This window comes from Falco biarmicus, chromosome 1 (genome assembly GCF_023638135.1).
Source record: "Falco biarmicus isolate bFalBia1 chromosome 1, bFalBia1.pri, whole genome shotgun sequence".
NCBI classification, from domain to species: Eukaryota; Metazoa; Chordata; class Aves; order Falconiformes; family Falconidae; genus Falco; species Falco biarmicus.
Genome location: NC_079288.1, coordinates 49,172,123 through 49,184,141, shown reverse-complemented (window position 1 = coordinate 49,184,141; position 12,019 = coordinate 49,172,123).

The following is a 12,019-nucleotide window of genomic DNA, read 5'->3' as shown; positions in this document are numbered from 1 at the left end:
GAATGCTACATATAAATACCATTGAGGCTTTTAATGAAAACAAAATCATAGCAATACTTGTTGAAAGTCTGAGGGGGTGGGGAAGAGCGCATTAAACTTGTGTGTGACTTGACATCGTCCAGGACAGGTTTTAGAAAGCAAGCTGCAGCAACAAGAAATATTAGAACTGTGATCTCTAGAAATGATACGGGTTTGTATTATTTATTGCATGCTCTCACATTAAAGCAGCACATACCACTAAATGATACAGGCCTGTGTTAGACAGTCATTAGTTAGCATCTCCTTTATACGTGGAAACAAAAAAAGAAAATGTCTCAGGTGAGACTTCGGAGCCATTTGCTCCTTATGCTTTGTAATAGCTTAGGACCCAATTCCTCTGAGTGCTGAACTGTCATGAACGGGCTTACTGACGGGAGATGAAGATACAAAAGCTTAGCTTTGAGGCTCTGGTGTAGTGCATTGCACTGCTGTAAGCGTTGCAGAAATCCTTCTAAACACTGCGCTGGTAAAATAAAACTATCTCCTCTGCTGTAGGAACAGATCACTAAAAGGGTTTGAGGGATGTTTTTGGCATAATTTCTTACAAATCAATTGTGTGCTGTGTTTTGTGGCTTAGCTTTGCTTCCAAAGTCAAGGGAACATTTAGGATATGGTCCTGAGCACTCAGACTAGGGAGGAGCGGGGTGATCTTTAGGAGACTTAAATTGGAATTATGTTGATTGCAGTACTGCAGTTGTGTCTGTGACAAAACTGCTGGTTTGGTTACTGTTTCTGTGTCTCAGGGTAAAAAGCTTTCTGTAAGATGTTCTGTAGCTTTTTAATGTTTTCCCTGTTTTTATTAGGGAACTTTAGCCCTGTGGCCTTGTTTTAGTAGTTGCCTCTTCTCTATAGCATATCTGTGAATTGGAAAACAGTCGGCAGCTCTGTGAATGAACAATTTGAGGCTAATCAGCTGCATAGTCCCCTGCAACTACATCACGACACCTACAACTAGGTGCTTGGTCTGAACAAGGCCATGAAAGCGCAGGAGGCAGGTAATGTAGGTTTATTTTATTTGTGAGGGCAGGTCATACTGAGTGTGCTGAAGCACCAGTCAATGAAGGCAGAGGCGTGTGCCTGTGAAGACTCACGCTGCTTAGCTGGGCACGCTGGGAACAGTGATGTCTCTGCTGTCCTGTCCCCAGCTGGAATTTAGTGGGATTGAGATGGGGTTGTATGTTAGGGCTGAGATTAAATGGATTAACTTGCCTTCCCTTAAATTGAGAGGTATGCCATCAATGCCACAGACTTTAATCTAATCTAGCAAAGAAAATGGGCTGTGGTCCATCTTCTGACTACACGGTGGTACACTGTGACTCAGATCCATATAGCTAACCTCCCTCACCACTACAGTGTAGCTTCACTTCTAGTAACTATAGGTAGTGCTCCCTGATCTGCCTTGTCCCAAGGCACACTCCAAGAGTGCACTAGTTACCAGGGGCTGCAACTGGCATCATGCAAAGAGCATCCATGCAAACATAGATGTGACCTTGTTTAGCTGATTAACCTGCCCAGAATTTTAAGGTAGACATCCCCATTTGTTACCTAAAACCTTGAGTCCCTTCCTGATCGAGCAGCACTTTGAATGGAAACAGCAATGCCGTTTTATAAAGAGTACAAAAATGTGATGGTTACAGCATTTGTGGGGATCTGGGGGACCTGTTCCTAGGACCTTCTCAGTCCATCCTGCAGGAGACTTGCCAGACTTTGGACAAGGCTATGAGGTAGTTACCATTCACCTTTTCTAGTTTTATCTCATGGTTAGGACAGTGTTTACTGTTTTGTTTGGGATTTTTAAAATCAAGTTAGGCAACACCTTTGGCTTTGAATTAGAAAGAGAAAGTGGCTCTCCAGCCACTCGGTGTTGGAACAGGCTCTGTTCGGGCTCTGTGTATTTGCCCCCTCTAAGAGGGGTGTTGCTTCTTATGATCTATGGACCCCAGTGAGGTTTTGAGTGGGAACCAGATCCCTAGATACAGCCAGGAACTAAAAGTGCTGACTGGGACATTTCTGACTCTGACACAACAAAACCCGCAGCCGTTCAGAGAACTTTCAGGTAAAAATAAGTGAGAAACTATCAGGTTAAATCAAAAGTTTGCTGCTTTGCTGCAGCATTGCTTTAGTTAAAGCACTTTTAGTTAAAGCAGCTACCTGCCATAACTGTTTCCTTTGGTTTCTTTCTTAAAATTCTTCCCTATTTCTGTAACTGGAACAGTAATTCGCTCTCTCTTTTCTGGCCAGCTGCAAGACTTGGTTAATATCTCCATAAGGTTGTGGGTTCCTTGCATTGGATGTATTTATTCATCAAATAAATGAAATCCATGGTTCCTTACCAGAAGGCAATTTCCCTGCCTGTGAAACCAGTTTTCTGTGAGGCTAAGGAGGTATGCTATTTAGTATAATTAAGAATACACGCAAATGAAGGGTTATGCTCTGCTAAACTTGCCAAGCCACCTTATCTTCTGCTTCTGCATAGTTTAAGACCCGACTCAGATTTGCACCTGTGTTCCTTGCAGTTTCGCAGAAAATACCTGCACATTTCCAATTAGCACCGCACACAAACACGGGGAGGGGTGGGTCTGCTACTGCCCCACAGTAGGCAGAAGGTTAGTAACTAAATCTAACCAAAAGCGAAGAAATGGGGCGGTGAAGATAATGAGAGCCCTCCTGCACTCCTGGTGGAAAGATCAGAATTAGCTATTAAACGGAGTAACTTTTGCTATTTCTGTTTGTAGACGGGATCGGACATAGCTCCAAGTGGATGCTCAGGAGGAGGGAGGCACCTGGTTTCAACCATATTCATTTTGAGTCTGTCCAGACGATGCGGTAGTGCACTGTGTAAGCAGGCTGGAGCCAGCGATGACTCGGTTGCCTCCAGAACCAGCATAGCTGTGCAAACACGGAAGTGCGTTTAGCCCTCGGGGAAGAAGGCTGTTTGATTCAGCATCACACCATCCCAGCTCTGTCACGTTTGGGGCCTGAACAGGTAGCACCTCACGATCCTGTCCCGTTTTGCAGTCATACCAACCCGCCTGAAACAAGACCTCTAAATCATGCAGTTATGCCCCAGACAGTTTAAATTCCATCTCAAGCCTTGTTTTATTAATGGGTTACTTTACACAGGTTTCAGCTCTGTCAATTCCCGCGAAGTCTTTCTCGAAGTATCTAACCCTTCCCAAGCTTTGGAAGAGGAGCCTGAAGGCCTTGCTCAGGACTGAGAATTACCTCAGATGGGCAAGTATGTAAGGCTGCAATGCCTAAAGTATGTGTGAAGATGTAGCCTGTGATATCCAGTCATGTTGCCATGTCCCATTCCCCAGTCTTTCATCAAGCTCAGGACATGCACAAAACCCAGCTTCTCTGGAAATTCAAATGTGTAATGACATGTAATGTGACATGTCCTGGACAAAGAGGTGAAAGTTAACATCTCTTCATCCAGTATATCTGCCATTTAGCACTGACAATGGCATGGTAAAGACAGCTTTTTATTTTCCTTTAGGTAGTACTCCCAGTTTCTGACAGCAAGTAGGTTTGGTCATATTGTAGGTAAGAAAGAACAACTCTGTTGTACAAGTAACTATTTTAGAATGACGATTAGATCATATATTGACAGACAGGGTATAGACTGGGAATAACGTCTTTTCAAAAACTTGCCTGGAGAAAGCAGTAATTCTGCTTGGCCAGTGAACTGAAATTCCAGTGAGGAACGGAGCGTTTCTATTTCTGATGTCTTTGAGCAATTCCAGTAACTCTAGTAGTTAAAGCACTGAGAATTGCACAGGCAGTAGACCTGATGTATAGTCATGAAATTTGTTTCAAAATTATAATGAGGTTTTTATGACTTGCAAAGAGGTTTTTTTTTAACAAGCGAACTGAAAACCCAAGACAGTTACAGAAATTACTTTTCCTCTGTAACTTTCTAGTTTGCATTTTTCAGTTTGGGGAATGTTTGTATTAAAAGCTCTCTAACAGATAGTACTCAGTCCTGCAATTAAATACAAATTTGTGCTTGCAACAACAAGTCTCTTCTTATGGGAAGGACGCTGGATTTGTGACATTAATTGTGAGCTCACTGTATAATTAAGCAGGAAGGGAACATGGGATGTGAGCAAGACATCTGTTTATATAAAGACCATTTGATCCTAAGAAAAAGAATAGTAAGAGAAGTTACTTTAAAATAAAAAAAAAAATCACTTTACTAGCACTGTGTATTTTAAAATTACCCCATTAGGACAGGTTGTCAGTGATTCACTAGGTCTGCCACTACATAGTACATAGTGCTCCAGGCTCCTTTATTACAACAGCATCACTGAGTATGTTTCTTCCAGCTAAAATCATCAGGAGCTTTGTCCTTGTCTTCACAGAGAGCAAGATTAAGTATGAAGTTTTCCTACCCATTCCCTGACCTCCCCAAAATCTTGTACCTGTGGAAATTTAATAACGATGTTCAGAAATGAACCCCCAGTGACTATGAACTTCACACTGAATTACGATCTGAAGAATCTTACAGGTCATAAACTGTGCAGGTTTTTTTGTTGTAGTTTTTCAAATCTATTCAGACAGCTGCCTATGGTTGCTTTTGTGCTGCCACTAGTGTTTCTGCCTAGTTTTTTTTACTGGTCTAGGCAATGTACTCTTCAGCTGGCTTCTGAGGTATTTTTCTGTGAGCACAACTAGTGCCATTAATCTTTAGGAAAACTGGACTCTCAATCCAGAGCTGCAGCAAGACAACCAGACACCGTTAACAATTTAACTACCTCTGAGATCCTTGAGCTTATAGATGAGGGCCAAATTTTTCAGCATCACAGGGACACAGGAATGAACTTGGCAATATCTGAAGGTCAGTTTAGCCCTGTATCATTCTCCACCGGTGAGCAACAGTGAGTGCTTGTGGACAGGCTATGGGTGCAGACAGTCTTGATACCGTCTCAAAAATTTCCGTAAGCAACAATTCACAAACTTCCAGCTTTAAAGCTTGCATTCATTTCATCATGTTTAATACTCTTATGCTCTGTGAACTTGCTTACTCCTTTTTTAGTTTATCTGTCTGGTCTCCAAAAGGTTTTATGGCAAGATTAATTACAACATATGAAGAAGCACTTTATTTTAAATTGGCTGCCTGATGACTACCTTAGCTGTTCCTCCCCTTCTTGTACTACAGGGAACAATGATTATTTTGTATTCATTTTTTTCCACTTACAGTCTTACAACTCAGATATTCCTGATGTGGAAGTCAAAGTCTTTGCCGTTTCCATAAATGTGTATTCAAATTCTTTAGAAAGCAGCTCATTTGGCACCATCCTTCTAGGACCATGGCTGTCTTCAGAAATTTATTACACATTACACCTCTCAGTCCAATAATGCCATCCTGGAGTTTCTTTAGACTTGAATACACCCAGCCTTGTTAATCTGTTACTTTGATTTTACTCATCTGTCCTAAAATGCCTTTTATTGATCCCTCAGTTTAGTACTAATATGAAGCTCTATTACCTGTAAAAAAGAACCAGCTTACTCTGAAAACTTCTCTATCACTTTTGTGTTGAGTATCACTACAAAAAACTGGTTTTTTTCCTATAGCCTAATTCTTCAAAAGGCCCATTCTATATCATCTGCCAGTTCTCCCTCTGCCAAACGCCGGGCTTCTGAAATACTTTACTAAGTTGTTTGTTGTTTGCTTTTTTTTTAATTATTAGCTTTTATGTTAGCAACGTGATCCACTGATTCTGTTTTAGCCTGGTTCCTTGGGCTTTCTACGTAACTAGCTTATGCAGAGCGCTTGTACTCCTTGTTAGGGTAAGAGATCTGCTTTTTGAAGGGTGACACTTCTGCTGAGCCTTTGCCTTTGCTTGCCCCAGCTCGACTCCTGCTGGGCTGAAGGAGGAGCAAGGCAAGCAGCATCTCCCCAGTGCGCAGTGTGGCCACCAGCGTTGAAAAATCCCAACTCGACCACCAGCTGGCCAGGGTGTGGGCAGTGCTGCAGCACCTCGCGGAGTTGGCAATCCTTGTTTTAAGAGGACATACTCCCACCTAGTGGCTTTCTTACGTTCAGGAAAATGCACTGGCTGCAGCAAAACGGGAGGTTAGCTAAACTTGCATTTAAAGAACAGCTAGGTCAGCAGCTCTTTATTAAGTCGACGTAACTGCTCAGTAGGTTTAGAAATGCTGATCTTTAATTTCTGTTTCACTGTTGTAACATCTAACCAGAAATCACAAAGGAACAGTTAATCTGTGTTACACCAATTTTGTTTCTAGTTGCCCACAATGTAGTGGTTCTTGGTTTAGTTTTTCATTGCGGTTTTGGTTGTGTCACTAGGTTTTGTAGGAAAGACAAGAGCTAGATACAGAAAAGCATTTAAAAATCTTTCAGTTAAAACCGTCAAAGGTAAGTCATGGGATTCTATGTGTGTACAAGATACAAATATATATAAATATGTGTATATATATGTAAGTGAAAGAAATCCACAGAAACACCTTATATAGCTTCAGACTTAAATAGTGTCTCCAAGCATAGCACTATATGCTTAAAGCCTGAGGAAAAATGTAAAGTAAAATCACACAGAAGCATCTTAAGTTGTTTAACTATAATTGGCATTGACAGTCCAGAGTTTCCTGACTTAAAAGCTAGTTAGCAGCTCACAGCAGCTGGATTATAAATTAAAAGGATGTGAGCTTGAAAATCAATGTCTTTTAGGTTTCTCAGAATAAGCTGGAATTCAAAGCCAAGTATGCACAGCCTGAAGAAAGAGGGGCTTCTTTCCACTTTTCAAACTACAGTTAAGGTATTTTAAATATTTGAATTTAGGAAAAGTAAAAATCTTGTTCTCCACTGTTGCACTCAATGTAATTTGTTTCCAGAATAATTAAATATTCAGAAGGTAATGTGATATAAAAATTTTATAGTCTCCCTGGTAAACTTCCAGTTAATGCCTAGATCAGATCAGGTATGACCAGAGACTTTGCAGTTTGATGTCTGATGCCTGTTTGGTTCCATTGCTGAAACACGCTCTAAGATTTTCACAGAAGCTACCATAAATTCAAGTATTTTCTGACAATATTTGCAGAGAAAAAAAACCCCAAAACTTTACAGTGACTGAGAGGGGACTGTCTCCAATCTTTCTGAGCCCTCAGATGAGGACTGAGACACTAGCGGTGCGACGAAAAGGTGCTTCACATTCTTGTGGAAAGAAAACTTTGGTTTCAAGGTTGTTGGGGCTGTAGCCACTTTCAGAAGCACTAAAAATACCAAACCTCTTTAACTGGTGCTGTACAGCCATGTGGAGGATATACTACCATTTTAGAATTCATTTAAGTTGCCTGCCTAAAAAGCAGATGAGAAAGCATTCTGTAATGGTGGAGCATCAAAAGGCTGCAGGGCAGGATTCTCCATCTCCCTCGGCCCTTCCATCCTTCCCTCCCTCCTATTTCCTGACATTTACCTCTTCTTCCCCTTGCAGCGTTACTGTTTTCATCAGTTCCCATCTGCTCCTTCCCTCTGGGGGTTAGCTGTATTGCCAGAAACCAGCCGGTTTGTTCAGCGATTAAAGGTATGGCTTTGTCACACAGGGTCCAGGTTTAGAGTGAGATGGCGGGCTGGAGCATCTCTGCTACGAAGATGAAGACGGGCTGAGAGAGCTGGGGGGGTCAGCCTGGAGGAGAAGGCTCCGGGGAGACCTTCTAGCAGCTGCCAGTGCCTGAAGGGGCTACAGGAAAGCTGGGGAGGGACGTTGTACAGGGGCCTGCAGTGACGGGACAAGGAGGAACGGCTTTAACCTGAAAGAGAGGAGATTTAGGTTAGATATTAGGAAAAAATTCTTTCTGTGAGGGTGGTGAGGCACTGGCACAGGTTGCCCAGAGCAGCTGTGGCTGCCCCATCCCTGGCAGTGCTCAAGGCCAGGCTGGATGGGGCTGGGAGCAACCTGGTCTGGTGGAAGGTGTCCCTGCCCATGGCGGGGGGGGGGGGGGTGGGTGGAACTAGATGTTCTTTAGGGTTCTTTCCAGTTCAAACCATTCCACAATTCCATGAGATACGGAGGAAGAGCAGCAAACAATAGTTCTGGAAGTAGTAAGAGGAAAAACAAAGAGATTTTATACATTTTATGTGCATTTTACATCACTCTGCAGTCAACGCTATTGGCTTAAAGTTTATTTAATTCAATTTACATCAGTGAAATTGTTGATGCCCATGTTAGTGAAGGCAGAACATGCTTCAGTATCCATTTTTTCATATTCATTGCATATCTGCATGTTAAAATCATGTGGCATGTGTGTCTTGAAGTGGTTTACAAAAAAGGGAAAACAATTCTATATTATGTTTTCTCTAAAATTAATATTCTGTTCCCCCAAATGCTTGTTCCAGCAATATCAGATTTTGTAATTTTATAATTAAAAAACATTCCAAGTCTTTTAGGGCAGAAAGCTGAATGATGAGAAACAGCACCTTTCAAGAAAAAAGACCCTTTAGGCACTAGGGTGCCTTGTCAGGAGGATCCTACTTAACAGCCATTGCAGCTACTTGATAAAATGAAACCCAAAATGAAGTCTTTCTAGACAGCTTACTATAGTTAGATTTACAATCATATTATGTCTAGGTTTTCTACAGAGACCTTTGTCTAAACTTCAAAGAATGTCTGCTTCCTTTTAAAGTATTTCCACCACCTACATATCAAACCTGTCAGAGTGGAGAAATACTACATACCCTCTTTTCCTGCTCCAGGCCATAGTAAAATTTACACTGATAAAAAAAAAGTTTATGCTTCTATTAAAGCATATTACAACTCTAGTAATAGCCCACTCCAGGAATATATATGCTGGGGCTTGCTAGCATTCCAATGAAACAGAAGTTAAAAAACATCAAGGACTTCTGTGTTACAGCTACCTAAAATAACTTGAAAGGAAAAGAAAAGCAACTGTCTGGTGCAGTCCTATAAAATAAAATGTGCAAGAAAAAGACCTCTTTCACATCTTCAAATTTAGCCAAAGGAATAAATGTCATAATCTTGGCAGGACTCTGCCCTCATTCCTCATCCATCAGAGCTGGGACAGTTTCAAAAAGACATTCGTGAGGAAACTAACTTAGTGTTAATAGGAACAGTATAAAGCTTCAGGGCAAATAGCATATTATTTGCAATTTAAAGTAATTTTCTAATCAGAATTTGTGCCAAGTGCTTTTTGTAAAGTATGCTGTAATGCTTGTAAAATAATCCTGAAATAAGTTTCTATTCATTGGGGTTAAAAGTTAAACATCAATGTACTAAGGTACTGATTCAATAAAGCAGTAAAAAACTAAACACTCTGATAAATAACAAACATTGTTCTGGGCCTGGCCTTTCTTCCCATCCTTTTGTTTATCTTCAGTAAAAAATCAGCAAATTAAAATATGGCATAAATTTGGATAAGTGGTACTCATACATGTATGGAGAAAGAGAAATTACAACTGTGAGAAACTGTCCCTTTGCTGTGAATGGCTGTCACTCTTAGAAAAGGGAATTAAAATGTTAATTGTCCTTCTCCTGCCTTCTCCAACTGATGGCTACTGATAAATGGGCCAGACGCGTCTTTTGAATGCACAATGCAATCAAGTACTGTGTGGGCAAAAGGGAAAGAAATTAAAATAAGGTGGAATTCCCTGGGGGCAGCGCCTATCTGGAGGATGAGAGAGACAGTTTATTCCCTACAACTGTTTTCTGATTTGACAGAATTACACACTGTTAAAAGTAACTAAACCTAACTTTTTACAATAGGAGATTGACTGAAGGGCTTGCTTGGTGAGGATTCTGCTCCTAATACGAAGAAAAGCAGCACTTCAGGGTGCTGGAGTAAATAACTTGTTTGATTTAGCCGTGAGCTTTCAGGTGTGCAAACTCTTTTTTGAAGACCTTAAGTTATCAGATATACTGCTTGATTTAACAAAAACATGGTGCTCCCATGTAAATTTTGTCCTAGAAAATAAATAAAAATATTCCATGCAGATTTCATCGTTGAGTCACAGCAAAATCCAAAACAAATACAGGTCAGAAACAGTTGTTCTTACGAAAAACTAATTATACTGAACAATCAGACTGTCAGAGAGAAAAAAAACAGCTAGTACCTGTGGGCAAGGGGGTAGTGAGAACTCTGATACCCAATTAGCATGTGGGGAACAAGGGGAAAAAAAGGATCACTAATTTCTTTTAGAGAGGCAGGTGTCAGCAAGAAAGTCTTTAGTCCCTATGACTTTGATGTTTGATAAGAGATTATAATGTAGACATTGAATACTTTTAGGTTATTTTGCTTTTCTCTTTGATTCATGTCATAAACTGAAAAACGTGGTGGCAATTTTGTAGGTTTTCCTTGAGACGTTCTGCTGTGAAGTGCTGGAACAGGTCAACATTTCCAGCTGCCCAGCTCCTCTGTCCTAGAACAGCAGTTGTCGTACTCCAGCGGTAAGTAAGTGGTAACCCATGCAGTAAGATGTCACTTAGATGAAATACAAAGAAAATGCTGAGGAGTTGCGGGGTCGGTGGGGGTTTTTTTGGTTGTGGGGTGGTTTTTTTGTTTGTTTGGGGTTTTTTTCTTTCTTTTTTTTTCCTCCCCGTTTTCATTCAGAAGAGGTTGTCTGCATTCTTTCATTACTTCCCACCAACAATAACAACTGAGACATACAGAGTTTTCTGCCAGGGACCGAGCAGTCTCCAAGGTAACAGGGACACTAAGCTGCAGTCAAAGTGCCCCAAACTTTATTTAACTTAATATACCCCAAATTCGTTCCTATTAGAGGTTTTGTGGCCCATTTAAATGTGGTCAAAAAACAAGCAGACACCTGAAATCTTGAAGGCAATAGCTTTGGTACATCAGCTGTTCAGAACTTTTAAATGGAGGCACATCATTTGTAAAATATGATTAGTGTATCGCGCCATTATTAGTAAGAGGATAATAAGCTTTATCTTTGAAAAATAAGCAGACTCAAATAGGTAAATGGGTAATATGATGTAACAAATTTATGGCAGTATGTATTTAAAACTAGATTGCCAAAAGCTCTGGAACATAGTCATAATGAAGATGAATTTGCATGTCCCGAAGTTAAAATTCCTGGGGTCCTCTGCCTTATTAATAGTTAAGCATTTAAATGTTAGGAAAGGGGAGGGGGAAGGAGTCGTTAGTGAAATTATTTTGGCTTTGGGAGACTTTCATTTGCTAGATGAAGAAAACATGCCAGAGGTTCCTAAGAACAAATTGAAGAACTCACAAACAAACTCATACTCTTTATTGACCTGGGTGTATCCGATGTGTGCCCATCAGTGCCACAGTGTGCCTGCACAGCTGTGACCCCTGAGGAGTTTTAATGGGGAGTTCAAGAGCAGCACTGAACCTGCAAGGCCTCCAACCCCACTGGCTTGAGAAGTGTCGGTAGCCCTTAAGCTAATTAGCTTCGTTTGCAAGAGACCGAAGTATTAAATAAAAAAAATAGGGATTGAAACCAGACTTATTTCACTTCAGTATTACTGGTCGACATGGACCTGCACAACACTAAATGCCTCCTAAAGCACAAGGGCACACCAGCACCCAAACACACCTTTTAAAAGCAGGTTTAAACCAAAAGAGACACCAGGTAACAGCCAAGTTAACCAAGGCTGAACAACTCCCCTCTCGGGATGGAGGGAGGGGTGAGGCGGCTCCCCTCATGCCGGGGCTCCCCTCAGGCGGCTGACCCGCCTTCAGGCGGTCACGCGACGCCCAACAGTCTTCCGCGGGGGCGGGCCGGCCGCACCCTCCTCGTTTAACGGTCGCCTGTTTTAAAAGAGCTCGCGTGCCGGGCATCGCCCTTTGCCTTGTTTTGATTGGCTGCTGTCGCCTCTCAATTATACCCGTGCCCACCCTGGCTGCCTGCTGATTGGCTAGGCGGGCGCAGAGCGAGGGAAAGCCGTGGCGGCGGGGCAGCGGGTGAGGTGCCTGGCGGCGGCGGCGGGGGGCGGGGGGGGGAGGCTGTGTCCTGCCGCGCGCT